This window comes from Asparagus officinalis, chromosome 1, assembly GCF_001876935.1.
Source record: "Asparagus officinalis chromosome 1, Aspof.V1, whole genome shotgun sequence".
Classification (NCBI taxonomy): domain Eukaryota; kingdom Viridiplantae; phylum Streptophyta; class Magnoliopsida; order Asparagales; family Asparagaceae; genus Asparagus; species Asparagus officinalis.
Genome location: NC_033794.1, coordinates 115,475,419 through 115,490,222, shown reverse-complemented (window position 1 = coordinate 115,490,222; position 14,804 = coordinate 115,475,419). Strand labels below are relative to the sequence as shown.

Sequence of the window (14,804 nt, the reverse complement as noted above, 5' to 3'; positions counted from 1 at the left end):
AAGTTGGGTTTCTAACCGGGCTATGGCTTGTGTGTTCGAGTTGAGCACTTGGCCGGTGGTTTGCATGAATGAATTTAGAGTGGTGGATGATTGGGTCAACATGTTGGTAGTTTGTGTAGAAGCTTTGATCATAGCTTCTAAACCCTTTTCTAAGACACTCAAACGTTTGTCATGATCGGAATTTGATTGATTTGTAGGCTGGTGAGGATGAGGATGTTGGTTTGGAAAAGGTGGGTTAGAAAAATTGTTCGGTGCGTTGAATGGGACAGTGTTTCCCCTAGGGAATTGTTGGTTTGACGCGGGAATAAAGTTTTGGTTTCCATGAGAATTTCCTTGGTTCCAAGCAAAATTGGGATGATTTCTCCAACCTGGATTGTAGGTTGGAGAAAATGGATCATTTCTAGGGCGCTGGAATGCAGCGTTCATCTGTTCTAAAGCATGGTTGTTTCCTAGAAGAGGACATTCCTCTGAAACGTGGGTAGGAGACTGACAGTTATGACATCCCGGGGCAGAAATATGATTGATTTGAGCCGGAGCTCGTTCCTTAACTTCTAAGGCTTCTAACCTCCGCAGAATCGTCGCCATCTTCGCTTCAGATGCAATGTTTGACTCCAGGGAAAGACCACTAGACTTAGATTGGGAAACAGATGAAACCCTGTCATCACAGTTTTCCCACTGCATTGTTTTCTCGGATAGACTCTCTAGGAATTCCCAAGCTTCATCGGCGTTTTTTCTCATAAAATCTCCCTGACACATCGATTCTAAAGATGTTTTTGAAGAATAGTCCAATCCTTCATATATGACTTGGCACAATCGCCATTTTTCTAGACCGTGATGAGGACATTGGATTAAAAGATCTTTAAATCGGTCAAAGTATTTCCAGAATGGCTCTCCCGGGACAATTTTGAAATTCTGAATGCTGTTCCTAAGCTTTACCGTTTTGTGAATAGGGAAAAATTTCTTGAGAAAAACGGTGACAAATTCCTCCCAAGTTGAGATGGAATTTATCGGTAAGCTATACAGCCATTTTTTAGCTTTGTCCTTTAGAGCAAATGGAATAAATCTAAGCTTAATCGCATCTTCGGTTAATTCTCTCATTTTTATCATAATACATACTTCCTCAAATTCCGAGATAAATATATATGCATCTTCTGTTTCATTACCTAGGAATTTGGGAAGCATGTTAATGAAATGCGGTCTAAGCTCGAAATTTGCTCCATTTACTTCGGGGAGTCTTATGCAAGATGGAATTGCATTTCTGGTGGGGTAACACATATCCTGAAGAACGGGCTGATTTGCCATTTCTTGGATTGGTTCAACACGGATTAAGCGATGAAAATTATCCCGAACCCAAATTTGTATACACCAAAATAATTTTTTTTTTAAAGGAAAGAAAGAAAATTAGTTTTTTTTAAGGAAAATTAGTTTTTTTTTAATTTTTTTTTTAAAGAAAATTAGTTTTTTTTTAAGGAAAGAAAGAAAGAAAATTAGTTTTTTTTTAAGGAAAATTAGTTTTTTTTTTAAGGAAAGAAAGAAATTTAGTTTTTTTTTTATAAAGGAAAGAAGAAAGAAAATTAGTTTTTTTTTAATATGAGAAGATAAAGAAAAAGAAAAATCCTAACTAAAACAAATCAAGGCAATCACTTTTCAATCAACTCTAACTCTAGGGTTTAGCCTAACTCCACTAGACCAGCTCCTAACCAAAAATTCCTACAGTGAAAAGATCAAAGTTTTACCCAGGTAGTTAGCCAGGTAAGGATAGTACTAGAGGGTGATCAAAGATCAATTAAGTACCTCTTTCCTTGCGGAGCGCTTTACGCAACCCCTAAACCTTGCCTTAGACACCAACTATTCTGAGAAAACTTAAACCGTTCACTTAAGGATTTCTTGTTCCTTATTGAGCTCGAATCCTTAGGGGCCAACGTCTAATGAGTTTTAGAAGGCTTGGATTTGTGAAGTGAGGAATTAGTGATTTGTGGGCTAAGGAAAGGGTGATGAAATCCCTTACCTTATCTTGATTGGGGTTTTGCCCTTAAGAATGTTTTAAGTGTGTGCCAAATCAAGTGCTACAATCACTTTGGTGAATTCCTACACTATATGAAATGCAACCCTAGAAATTAAAAGCGACTAAAAAGGATGATAAAAAGAAAATCTTTTTTTTAATTATGGTCAATAATAATCAAATGTGAGAAGATGAATTTTATTATGGTCAACAAAAATAAAATCTTTTTTTTTAAATCCTAATTGTCTCTAATTGTGAAGCTAGCTAAAGAGGGTGGAATTGAAAACTAGAAAGAAGACTTACCCGAAAGCAATGCTCCAAATTCTTGATCTTCAATCCAAGATTTTCAAGCTCCAAGCGGTTCCTTCACAAGAAAAATACACAAGTTAAAGAATCAAGTTAATAAAATCCTATTTTAGCACCTTCCCCGGCAACGGCGCCAAAAACTTGATGCGGCATAATTATGTACCAAAATTGCAAGTGCACAATTTATCAAGTTATAGTATAAAAAGATATCGATCCCACGAAGAAGGTGATTTTAAGAGATTATTAAACTTGGTTCTTATATTTTGTGCGTGACAATTAGGAATAAAGAATAAGTGTGATTGTATGAGTGGTTGTTTTGATTTATATGCAAGAGGTAATAAATTGAATTTTAGAGGAGAGAAGGAAGAATTAAAGAATAAATGAAATCACAAGGCAAGAAATATGAATTAATAAAATCAAGAAATAAAACCAAAAATGAAAAGAAAATTTAAGAAAGTTAAGATGAAGGATTCAAAAGAGGTAAGAAATCTAGAATATAATCCACTAACCAATTTCAATTACAAAATATAAACTATTCTCTTTTTATCATATTTCAACTTAGATTTATTAAGCATAGATTATCAAACCATTTAAGGAAAGTGTAACCTATCAAATTATCATCTAAGCTAAAATTACTATTCATGATAAGAACAACAACATGATAATAATCCTAGAATTCATAAGCATAACCTATCAAACCATTTAAGATAAGCATAGATTATCAAATTCTTCTTCTACCGATTAGTTCTCTAGTTGATTATCCTAACATGAACATTTTAAGTACAAGAGAATAATTCATACAATATAAAAGAAATTAGACTAGTTTCATACAATTCTAAGATTCCTACAAGAATTAAATTCACATCTTAAGAAATAAAAACAAGAAAAAGAAGACTAATTACAAAATTAAAAAGAAAAGAAAAATCTAAACTATGAACAAGAAATAAATCTAATTACAAAGAAAATAAAAATCTAAACTACAAAATAAATTGCAGAAATTAAATGCAAGAAAAATAAATCTACTCTACAAATTAAAGTACAAAAAGAAAATAAAAATGACAAGAAAGTAAATCTACACTACAAGCATGAATTTAAATCTAACTAATAAGCAATAATAAAGAAATTACTAAAAAGAAATAAAATAGAAAAGAAATGCAAACCTTCAAATTGCTCTTCATCTCCATCCTCATCATTCAACAAGAGGAGAAAGAACAAATTTAAAGAGGAAAAAATTATTTTTATTAATTGCAACTAAAGTTATAATTTTTGGAAGGCCTTCTCAATTAAGAGTAGCCCTCCTCTCCAAAAGGAGTTTACAAAATTTTCACACCTCTAACCCCTCACTCTCTACCCCTATTTATAGTAAACATCAGTGAATGAGAGCCATTGGATCGAAATCTTATTCAAAAACATCAATTTTCAGCCATTAATTCGTAACAAACTGCTCAGTGTATCGATACCAGCATCGATAGGGGTATCGATGCTGGCATCGATACAGGCATCGATGCGGGCATCGATGCCCCCATCGATGCAGGCATCGATGCCTGCCTCTCTTCTTTTGATGTCCGCAGAATCCATTGTTGTTTGCTTTTGGGCTTTGGACTTTGGGCTTTGCTTCACTTTTGAGCTTGGATATTTTTCTTCTTTTGGGCTTTTGGATAATTTGAAAATTGATTTTCCAATGGGCTTCTTTGCTTCATTTCTTCATTTAATCCACGGGTTTTAGTTGAGAGATGAGAGTTTTGAGATTTATTCTTCATTAACCTATAATTAAAGATAAAAGCAATTATTAGTAGTATATTTATTCATATAAAATAGATAATGAGGGTATATAATTGTAATAAAATGTGATTATCAGATTTGCTATCTTGTGGACAAAATTATGTTTATGCAAAACTATATTGTTTCTAATGCTTATGTGATATTTTGTGACTTATTGTGTCTAGTTTATTTCTTCTATGAATCAATGCATGGTTGAAACAACATTCATGTTTTGGTGTGTGGAAAATAAGTTGCTTATCATGAGTTCTTTGTACTGTTTATGATTGTTTAGTTTGCTTAGCTCCTTTACATACTATTTAGTGTCATTTATTCTATCTGACAGGGGGAGTTTTTGGCATATATTACTTTGTTTTCATATCTCTATGCTTATAAGCAGGGGGAGCATTGCTCCTATCTTTTATTTTTTTCCCTTTTTGATGTTGTCAAAGGGGGAGAAAAATCCACATAACCACATATAGCTCATATGCTCATATATTTTCATATATAGTTTGGTTTCATGTATGGTTTATCTATGTTTTGGCTTATATGTGGGATTATCAGTTTATATTTCATATTCACGTATAAATTGTTTGCCATCATCAAAAAGGGGGAGATTGTTGACCCTATAGTTTTGATGATGATTTGACAAACAATTTATTACTAATAAGTTTTTTAGTGTTTTGTATTTATGCTCTCTTTTCAGGTATTTCAACACACGTCAATCAGTGTTAAAGATTCAAGTTCATTTGCGTGGATTTACCTAGGTACATGTTTAGTACGCTTACATATATTGTATGATTATATCTAAGCTCAATATATGTACACGTAACACAACTTCTGAAGTTTATCTATCATATAAATGATTTCTCATCAAATGTTGTTACAATAACTTTTCTCTCATGTTTACAGCTCTTTAATATTTCATTATACATATATAATATATGCATAACATATATAAACATATTTACAAGTTCTATATCAACTTTCACTTTCATATAAATACAGGTTTTCTAGGCATTTTTCAAAAACAGGTAGTTTTCACAAACGAAAATTGTTTTTCCAAAAATTCATTTTCAAACATGTTTATTTCATCATTTAGAAACTTTCCCCAAAGTTTCAATATTTTTGGATGAGATTTGTTATTTTTAACGAATTTTCAAAACTGCCCAAAACCTGTCAGTATTGCCTATATCAGTTTTCGGTCGACCGATCCTATCGACCGACAGTGGTTTGTTGAGTTCATACTCGCGGTCGACCGCACCGGTCGACCGAGAGAAAATCCGGGACAGTGGTTTGTTGAGTTCATACTCGCGGTCGACCGCACCGGTCGACCGAGAGAAAATCCGGTCGACCAAAAATTCTGTCGGTCGACCGCCAAGCTCCAAACCCTCTTTGTCGATGTTTTTGAACTTAGCGGTCGACCGGTTCGGTCGACCGACGAGCTGTCAGAACCTTTCTAACGGCTAGTTTTTCTAACCGTTTTCAAACTGGGTTTTTTGGTCTTTTACCTCTTTTAGCTGTTGTATTGGGGTACTATATATATCCCATTGCTGCTCTTCCTCTCCAGAACTAAGAAATCCAAGTTTGGTGTTTTACAAAAGATTAAGTGTGTTTAAGAGCTGTTTAAAGTTGGTTTCATTAATCAGTTTTCAAGAGAAGTTTTTCTACAACAAGAAGAGGCGTGCAAATCCTATTAGGATCATCATTTCTTCAGCTCTTCTTGTCCATTGAGAAGTTTTCTTAACTCTTCTTTATATAGCTTATTATTTCACTTTTATTTGATTAGCTATATTGATTGAGTTATAGTTATTGAATTTCATTCACTCTTGTCACACACACACCTATTGAGCTTAATATTCTCATATTATATATTGTGGGTTTCGGGGTGTGATTTAGTGAGTGTGAGCTTCATTGTGTTCTCACTTGTTATTTGAGAACAATTTATTGTATTGAATTTTTATTTGTGAGAATCACTTGTAATACACTTGTACACCGAGAGAAGTGTGAGGAGAGAGAGACAGGGTCAAATCCAATAGGAGTGGCGTCGATTGATGAACCTAGGGAGAGGTTGTAATCGAGCACTTGAGGAGGAGGACACGGGCTAGGATTCCTACACTTAGTGTGTAAAGTGTGATTGTTGAGTGATTGTGTAGTGTGAGAGTTTTCGGTGAACTTGTAAACCGAGTGTGTAGAAGTTCCGGCTTCCAAACCGGATTGTGATAGTGGATATCTCCTCGAGGTGAGGAGCGGGGACGTAGGTCGTGGGGACCGAACCTCGTGAACATATCGTGTGTTTGTGTTTTGCTTGTCTCATATTTTATTTGTGCATATTCTTATTGTTCTTATTGTTCATATCTATCTCTTGCAAGAACATATTGATCTATATAATTTTAATTAGTATTTTAATCGGATTGGATTAGCATAAGACCCTAATCACCCCCCCTCTAGGGTCTAACATTTGTTTGAGAGGGTTTTATTTGTGAGATTGTAAACCCCAATTGTATCTCTCCCTCTAATAGTAGATCTCCCCCTCCTTGCCCCGTGGACGTAGGCTATTTGCCGAACCACATAAAATTTGTGTTCTTGCCGAGATTTGTAATAGCTTGTAGGATTCCTCGATAGGTCAGTCCTAGAACTGATGAGAGGAAGAGCCATATCTCACTTTGATGAGATACCTGCTTCAGATTCTTGTTTCCTTTGAGAAACGGGAATTCTTATCGATCTAATCTCTCTTGTTGTGCTGCCGAAGTGCTGTCGAAATTTCCGCTGCGCACAACAAGTGGTATCAGAGCTCCGTGTTGGATTTGGGAGCTTGTTCGAAGAATTCGCTGAAGGATTCCTATTTGAAGAATTAGATCGACAACATGGGAGAAACAAGCACATCAGGATCGTCTCTTTCGAAGGCGATACAGAGTCTGAGCATCAATAATACAAAAATTAATGTTCCGAAGTTCGACGGCAAGATCAATTTTGGTTTGTGGAGGTGTCAGGTGATGGACGCCTTGGATGCACAAAATTTGGAGGAGACTCTTGAGTTACAAGAGAAACCCGCTGATATGGAGGTCAAGGTTTGGAAGAAAATGAATAGTAGTGCTTGTGGAGTTATTCGGTCATGCTTGACGCCGGATCTTATTTATGACGTAATGAACGAGACGTCGGCGAAGAGAATGTGGGAAACACTCAATGAGAAGTATCTGACGAAGAGCATTGAGAATCGGCTTCACTTGAAGAAGAGGTTTTACCAATTCAAGATGAAGAGGGGAGTTTCCATTCGGGAGTATGTTAACAACTTCACGAAGCTAATTTCGGATATGGCCAAAGTAGATATCATGGTTGAGGATGAAGACAAGGCGATGCTACTATTGTGTTCGTTGCCGGAGGATGATTTTGGAACGTTTGTTCTCACTATGATAAATGGAAGAACTACGGTTAGCTACAAGGAGGTGACCTCAGCTTTGGTGAATTATGAGTTGAGGAAGAGTGATGGCGAACCCTCCGAGAAGGCATCGGGAGATGCATTAGCAGTTCGAGGCCGTGGTCTAAACTGTCGTCCAGGTGATCGCCCAAGATCGAAGTCAAGAGGTGGCCATAGAAATATTGGTAGGAATCAATATCGCTTTTGCAAAGAAGAAGGACATTGGAAGAACGACTGCCCAAAGTTGAAAGATAAAGCCGGGAAGAATAAAGGGAAAGCTGTATAAGCTTCGGAAGTGAATATTGTCAAGACTAGTGACGACAATTCAGATACAGATTCTTCAGGTTATTCCTGCTCTGCACTACCGTCAGTTTGTTACGCTGACTCTACGGAGTGGATGATGGATTCTGGTGCTACATACCATATTTGCCCTAGGAGGGATTGGTTCTCTAGCTTTGAGGAGTTAGAAAGAGGGGATGTCGTGCTCATGGGTAATGATCACGTATGCCCTATTGGTGGTATTGGTACAGTACGGATCCGGATGTGTGATGGGGTGACTCGGGAGCTGAAGGAAGTGAGATTCGTTCCTCAATTGACGAAGAATATCATTTCGCTTGGAACTTTGGAGGCAGCTGGCTATAAGGTGATCTTGGAGAATGCTACTCTGAAGGTCACAAAGGGGTTCATGGTGGTGATGCGAGGTATCAGGGAAAACAACCTTTACTACTTGAAGGGCAAGACAATAACAGGGGTCTGGCAGCTTCGATTACCACAGAGAAAGATACTACCAGCTTATGGCACATGAGATTGGGACACACTGGTGATAAGTCCCTGCATGTATTGGCAAAGCAGGGGCTATTGAAGGGTGCGAAGACCTGCAAGATGGAGTTGTGTGAACATTTCATACTTGGGAAGAAGACAAGAGTGAAATTTGGCACAGCTATTCACAATACCCAAGGTATATTAGACTATATTCACACAGATGTTTGGGGCCCTTCCAAGCACACATCACTTAGTGGAGCCAACTATTTTATCACTTTCATTGATGACTATTCCAAGAGGAATTAGGTATACCCGATGAAGCATAAACATCAGGTCCTGGATATTTTTGTGGAGTGGAAAAAGAAAGTGGAGCTGCAGACAGGTAGAAAGGTGAAGACTCTACGTTCAGATAACGGTGGAGAGTATAAGAGTGATCCGTTTCTGCGGTTTTGCCAGGATCACGACATTAGGCGACACTTCACAGTACGTGAGACACCGCAACAGAACATGGTGGCTGAAAGGTTGAACCGTACCTTGCTGGAGAAGGTGCGATGTGTGATGACACAGAGTGGATTGTCAAGATCCTTTTGGGCCGAGGCATTGGTTTATGCGAGCCATCTCGTGAATAGGTTGTTGTGCACTGCGATACAGGGGTAGACTCCGTTAGAGCGTTGGTCTGGTTCGGTAGCTAGTGACTATGAGTCGCTTCGGATATTTGGATGTCCAGCTTATTACCATGTCAATGATGGTAAATTGAATCCGAGGGCGAGGAAAGCAGTCTTTGTGTGATTTAGAGATGGAGTTAAAGGCTTCAAGTTATGGGATCCACAGGACAAGAAGATAGTTATTAGCAGGGATGTCACATTTGACGAGGCGTACATGATGAAGCCTCAAGTTCCTCAGCAGGTGGAGGAAGACCAGACAGTTGGGATATGGTAGCAGGTGGAGGATGATGTGACTTCACCCACTCCAGATTGCATTGTATCCATTGAGGCTCCTACAGAGGTAACACTGGGAGGAGATGAGATGACAGCCGGGCATTTAGAAGATACAGTGGATGTTGGGACTCAGGAACAGGGTCATGTTCAGGAGTCCATTGCAGCTAATAGACCAAGAAGAAACATTCGTCAACCAGCTAGATATAACGATGTCATGGTTGCATATGCTTTATCAGCAGAAGTCGTTGATGATTTGGTTCCTTTTACATTCAAGGAAGCAGAGTCAAGCTCTGATTCGAATAGGTGGAGGGAAGCCATGGAGGAAGAGATGCAGTCTCTTCATAAGAACGACACTTGGGAACTGTAGGCGTCTAAAAATGCCTATGGGTGCCCGCACACAGCTCAAGACAAAGAGAAGGTGATGAATATCGTTATCCGAATCAAAGAGGATTATCCAACGCCAACAAGCGCATAAAGCGAATCGGCAAACTGTTGATGATACGACAACGAACCACCATAATGGAAAACGCCAAGTGGACCGCACGCGTCAATCAACATGCGTGCGTCAATCAACACGTGTGTGTCAATCAACACTCGTTCGACGGTCAATTCCGCAACGAAAGTATTCCGAAAATTCGTCCCAGTCAACCGCGAACTTTCGAAAACTTTGGAGGGGGTTCTGTAGGCTGTCTAAAAATCACAATGGATAGCTGAGTCTCCATCGAACACTGATGATGGAAGTTACAATCTGACGACTTCCAGAAGGCTACAATTCGAAGATTTTCACATGTCAAAGGGCTAAAGCAAAGATTACAAAACGACGATCTCTAACAACGCTCCGACAGAAAGAGATTACAAATTGACGATCTCTTCAAACCAAGACGTGGAAACCCTCTCTGCGTACCATCTTCAAGACACAACACCAATTTGATCACCTACGCCGCTTCAACAGCTATAAACACGAATGCAGCTTCTTATGTGAGATGATTGATCTTGATGGCTGCGACAACAACATGACTGATATCATGTTAGCAACCATTAGAGGTGCTGATGAGCAGTGTAATGATATTCGACACGCTCAGTGGAGATCATGACCTGCAGTTGATAGAGCGTTATTGAGATGCCTCAATTGTCACAAATGGCCTGAATAAGACCTTCTTTACTGGTCTTTGGTGTCATCCATATATAAAGACAGAGAAATCTAATCAACAGCTCGAACAACAGCTAGAACGCAGCTCCAATCGCTGCCAAGCACAGCTCGAACGCAGCTCCAATCGCTGCCAAGCACAGCTCGAACGCAGCTCCATCGCTGCCCAACGCAGCTCCAGAACGCAGCTCCAATCGCTGCCCAGCACAGCTCGAACGCAGCTCCATCGCTGCCCAACGCAGCTTATCAATCGCTGCCCAACGCAGCTCCAATCGCTGCCAAGCACAGCTCGAACGCAGCTCCAATCGCTGCCCAGCACAGCTCGAACGCAGCTCCATCGCTGCCCAACGCAGCTTATCAATCGCTGCCCAACGCAGCTTATCAACCGCTGCCGACGCAACTCATCCATCACTGCCCAACGCAGCCCGTCAGTCGCTGCCAAACGCAGCTCAATCACCGCCAGAACGCAGGTTAAGGTTCTGACTCATTCAAACGTGATCTAACAACTTCGAAGCTGTTCTTCACCCACGATTTGAGGAGTGGCTTTAGTGGGTTGTTACACCCGACTAATGGGGTAACTAAACCCCCATTTAGGCGCGGATTATGGGGGCAGTTACACCCCTAATCCCCCTATAAATAGCAACAAACTCAACAGAGTAAAGGATCTCTTTTTTTGGATTGGGGAGATCGGATTTTTGATAATCAGATCAAGAGAGATTTCTTTTCATTAATCGGAGGGGGATCTTTCGATCAAATCTTCCAGAATCAGAAAAAGGAGGATTGACTCCTTACACAGTCTGGGAAATCAACAAACGGAGGATCTCTAAACCATCGATATTTGGCTTATTAACCGAATTATTTTCGGTTCCAACAACTCTATCATTAGAGTTTGTTACTTGTTCTGAATCACAAAACTCGACAAGAGTTATCAACCGGCCAAGACAGTTGTTCCAGTGAAGTATAGATATTCGGATCGTCAACGAGAAGCAAACTCGACGCAAGCATTCGAGGGAGGCATCTCATCGCTACCGTGAAGAACCCAGAATTAAACAAAGGGGAGAATCCAGATCATTCTCTTCTCTTTTGTAACTAGGAATCCAAATTGTAATCGAGAGTTGAGAGAGTTGTAATCATTCTTTTTCTAAGCAGTTAGAGAGAATAAAATCAAACGCAATTCTTTCCTTATATTCTTTTTATTACAAAATTTCCCACAAACAAAAGATGGCGACTCCGCTGGGGACTAGCTTCTCTGACGAAGAGGTGGTGGCGCAATCCGACGTTCACCTCACTGGAACAACCGTGGAAACCTTGGTCGTGGAATTTGACCAAGCCAAATACGAGGAGGCTCTCTCTTCCGGATCGCTCAGCCCTAAGGCTAGGCGAGATGCTTGTAAGAGCTCTAAAGAAGTCTTAACTGCTGTTGAGACGCCAAAGAAAGTCCTCTCCTTTGGCCAAAGCCTCAAGCTCGCTCTGCAAACCGAAGATCACACGCCTATGTCGACACAGCGTGTACTTGGTTGTAAAAGGCCTATGACAGAGATAGGCACAATCAACGCCGGTGTTGCTGATACTAAGGCTTTGAAACAAGCCAAGAAAAACGCTGCTCGACGACGAAGAAGGTCCATCCGACGAGCACACCTCCGAGAAAATCAATCCCGAGTCCAACGCAAGGATTGCGTCTCCGAAGATCTGCCTAAGCATTGCGAACGCACACTTCGAGGTAATGAATCCAATTACAAACCTCGGGTGATTCAACTTAAACGCGACCCTCAGTGGTGCGTTGTCCAATCAAAGCACAGCCCTGTTAAGGGAAAACAAGCACCTCAAGAGTGCGTCCAAACAAAACAAGACCCTAAAGGGTCTGTTCCTTCAACTAAACGCAGGCCAAGGCCTAGTGTTTATAAATCAAAACGCGACCCTCACGCTTCGACGCCCGAATGCAATAGGGTCCGTCAGGTTCAACAAGAACCAATTTCACCCACTCAAGAACAGGGAGTTTCATCCCCGATGAAGAACTGTCCTCGGGTCTCAGATTTGCGAGAGTTGCTTTCCAGAGAAAAGCCAACGCAACGAGCAGCCCATCCATGTCATTGCGAACGGCTTATTTCAACAGTCCTTTCCGAATGTCACTGTTGTATTCCTGAACCTCGCAGATCTGTATTCGACAGATTGACTGACGTCGCAAGACCTACCAAACGACGACGTCAAAAGAAGAAAGTTTCTGAAGCTGAATACCCTCAGGTTACCATCAACATGACCAGTAGAGGAAAAGCCCCGTGTCCCAGTTCCGATGAATCAGAAAGAAGCCATTCCCCGACCGTTCGAGAAATTTGCGACGAGTTCGAAGGGGTATATCGACATACCCGGTCACGGACTGGAGCTATCCGCCCGGTTAATTACCAAAGGTTAGCCCAAGGGATTACGACAAGTGATGAACATTCGGCAATAGCTGAATCTCAATCTTCAAGCTCTGTTGGAGCACAAAAAGTTTCTGTTTACATGACGACGAATCCCGAGGACATAGCTAAAAGAGTGGATGAACATCATACCATGCTCCAGGCACAACAGGAGACACTTCTCCAATTGAAGGATATGTTCGTCCAATTTCTTACAGAAAAAGGCCACAAACCTGAATCTTCCCGGAGAACAACTTCAAAGGGAAAACAGAAAGCGACCGAACATTCGGATCGTGAGACTCACAACTTGGAATCCTCTTCTGAAGGTGAGAAAGAGGTGGAGAAAGAACTACACCCTCAATCTACCAAGATGGATGAACTGGAAGCTCGCCTCAATGCAATCGCCAACCGAAGCGAGCTCAGCGAGGAGGGAGTAGTGCGGCCTTACCCTGCTGAGTGGGATACCGCTCCTTACCCACCGAAGTTTAAGGCCCCTACCTTACAACCGTTCGACGGTACAGGATCACCAAATCAGCATATCTACTACTTCAAGTCTCAGACAGGAGATGTGGTAGCCAATGATGCCATTCTGACGCGCTTGTTCATCGGCACTCTTAAAGGGGTGGCCTTTGAATGGTTTATGAAACTGCCTGCTGGATCAATCCAGAAATGGGTAGATCTGGAAAGGCTTTTCTTGGCCAGATTCTTCGAAGATGACACAGAGGTTTCGGTTCCTACTCTTCTCGCCACAAAGCAAAAGAAGGGAGAATCTATTAAAGCCTATGTGGAAAGGTTCCGTAGCATGGCATTGCGATGCCCATCAGGTATGACCCAATCAACTCTAGTTGAAACTTGCAGGCACAACCTGCAGACTCAGCTCCTCGCCCAGATGGGAGTAGCAGAATGTCGCTCTTGGAGACAACTAGTTTCACAAGGGGAGCAAGCTGAAGAGATTGTCGCTCGGATCAAAGCTGAAGAAGAGCCACAACCCAAACTGCAGCAACCACGCAATCAGAACAATGCCCAGCGGTCTAAGGGAAAAGAGACTTTAGCAGCTGACTACACGCAAGTCCCACCGCCTACTAAGCAAGGCAAGACGCCCAATCAGCAAAGAGCGCCCAAGCAGTATTCGTTCAAAGAAGAGCATGTGGACACTCTGTTCCAACTACTTCGGAAGAACAATAAATTGCAGCTCCCCGAAATCAGAAAGCCAGATGAAGCAGGGAAGATAGATGACCCCAATTACTGTCGCTATCACAGGTTCTTGGGACATCCTACCAGAAAATGCTATGTGTTCAAGGACATTTTGCAAAACTTGGTGAATGCTAATGTGCTTACTCTGAAGCCGGAGCAGAAGACTGTATCTACTAACTTGATTGCGGTCCAATTCGGTGATTTTCCTCCTGTAGCTGCTGCAGACGGTGTCATCCCAGTCCGTAAAGGGGAGATGCACCTGAAAAACACCGACTTACACAATCAGAAGGACAGGGGGTTGGTACCCCTCACAATTTCCAAAGGAGAAATCATGTGGGTCCACCCTGATCTAGTGGAGGACCAACAGTGGACGAATACCTGGTCCAAGAAGAAAGGAGGCAAGGCTAAGTCTTCTAACATGATTAGCCCCTCCGTTACTGAGAATGATGACCACCTCAAAACCCTTACAGATTCAGAAGAGGAGAGGATTGCCCTGGCAGCATATCCGGGAGATCACCCTGGCACTCGGTCTGGAAAGACTTACTTGAAAGACTACGGCCAGAATGCTCAAGAAGTCGAGGAACAGCCCCAAGACGCTGGAGGTTCTGTCCCGAAGAAGCCAGCGGATAAGGGGAAACAAAAAGAACTCCGGTTCAACAGGAATCTCCACCAGGAACACGGGGAGTCGAGCAATCCATTCCAATTCAATGTCATGGCGCAACTGGCCAACATACCGGCCAGGATTACTCTATACGAGCTCCTGAGGTTGTCCAAAACCACCAAGGAAGCTCTCATTGAGGCATTGAAGAATACAGAGAGCTTCATCACCCAAGTCATTCCAGTTCCTGAAGCTTCTGATGATCAAACTTGTCTGCAATGCCTG

The 14,804-nt window shown here is 41.2% G+C and overlaps 1 protein-coding gene across 1 annotated transcript in view; it reads right to left on the bottom strand.

Annotated features, from left to right (window-relative positions):
* The window catches only part of LOC109839919, an 11,108-nt gene extending 8,770 nt beyond the window's left edge, over positions 1 to 2,338 (bottom strand). The window contains exon 1 of the mRNA XM_020408386.1: positions 2,306 to 2,338. The gene's annotated coding sequence lies outside the window, so the exon portion shown is untranslated. The remainder of the gene's footprint in view (positions 1 to 2,305) is intronic.